The sequence below is a fragment of the Drosophila miranda genome, chromosome 3 (assembly GCF_003369915.1).
Source record: "Drosophila miranda strain MSH22 chromosome 3, D.miranda_PacBio2.1, whole genome shotgun sequence".
Lineage (NCBI taxonomy): Eukaryota > Metazoa > Arthropoda > Insecta > Diptera > Drosophilidae > Drosophila > Drosophila miranda.
In genome coordinates, this window is record NC_046676.1 from 17,118,969 (window position 1) to 17,120,792 (window position 1,824).

The following is a 1,824-nucleotide window of genomic DNA, read 5'->3' on the forward strand; positions in this document are numbered from 1 at the left end:
GGTGGATTCTGATGCTTTTTGGGGCTGGAAACGCTTCCTTCTGGGATCCAATACACCCCAATGCAATAGTAGATACAAGCTATACAAGCCTCGAGACATGAAAACATTCAATATTTGCGATTATTTGTTCACTTGTCAAATCCAGAAAACAAATAAGAATGGGCATGGGTATATGTTGGTCCCCCATAAAAGTATTATTTTGGCATCAAATCGCAAGCAGAGCAGAACGTCGAGTCGCACAATAGTGATACATTAGGGAAAACATTCTCTTTACTCACTTACCCACAATCTTTCTAGCCGCAAGCGATTGGCACAAAATGATTTCCAATAAGAGCACAAATTTTAGGCATTCATTTATTCATATGAGGTGAGGCACAAGAGGTGAGGCACTAAGCAGGAGAGAGCCAGATCAGCAGATCATTGGGAGTGCCTCACCCTACAATGAACTTCACTTGGAACGAGAGCACTCATTCCTTTTTGATTCTCTTCTTCACTGCACTTCTACGCCATGGAGTGGGAAAGGGACAAAATTTGACGAATTTGCAAGCACGCACACGCACACACACACACATTGCTGGAACTCACGCGATGAAACGAAAAAAAAAAACGAGACAATGAAACAATTAAACATATTTACACATGAAAAAAATGCATTTGTGCCAAATAATATATTTTTCTACACATATTTATACCAAATATATAAAACACATAGAAATATATCACACATTGCAGCACTTTTCCTTTGCCGAACTGCATTTTTGTCTTCATTTTGCCTTTTTAACTCACATTTTCTTGTAGTAAAACACTTTTTTTGTACACCAAACTTCACTACACACTTGCGGGACATTTTTCCAGTTGGATTTTTCACCATTTTCCGGATTGAAATGCGGAGCTGACTTGCGTTCATTCTTTGATCTGCTCCTCTTTCTATTTGTTCTCTCTCCCATGCTCAATTCGGGTACTTTTGCGAAAACAACGAAATAGTAACACATTTTAAATTTATGCACAAATAATACCAAGTATATATAGATATATCACAAATTGCCGCACTATTCCTTCGTCGAGATGCATTTTTGCCGCCTTTTTGCCTCTTTTGCGCCCCCGCCCTTTAGACAACACAATTTCTTGCACTAAAACATACTTTTGTATAAATTCACTGTATCACTACACTAAACTTCACTTCACACAACTGCGCGACAATTTTCCCGATGGATTTCTTACTATTTTCCGCATTTTCACGGATTGCGAACGCGGAGTTGACTAGCGAGGGCACGCTTCGACCGGGTGAAAAAATTAGAGTGAGAGCGGGGCAAATGCGCTCATTCTTTGATCTCCTGTTCCTCTTTCTAATTGCTCTCTCTCGCACTCCCTCTTCAGCTGCTTTTTCGAAAACGAAAAACGGAACGACAAAAGGGAGCAAACGGAGCCACAACACACTTCGACATTTACACATGAAAAAAATAGCTTATGCCAAATAATATGTTTATTTGCCCCGCTCTCACTCTAATTTATTCACCCGCTCAAAAGGTGCGTTCGAAATGAAAAATTCGACGGGTAAAATGACGCGGAGATGTGTAGTTTTGTGATAAAAACGTATTTAAGTGCAAGAAAATGTGTCTTTTAGGCAATAATAATGTGTTTGATTAAGGGCGGGGGCGCAGAAAAGCCAAAATGACGACAAAAATGCAGCTAGTCGAAGGAAAAAAGTATCATGATATACCACATATATGCATGTGCAGAAAAACATATTATTTGGCATAAACTATTTTTTTTTCATGTGTAAATGTCGAAGTGTGTTGTGGCTCCGTTTGCTCCCTTTTGTCG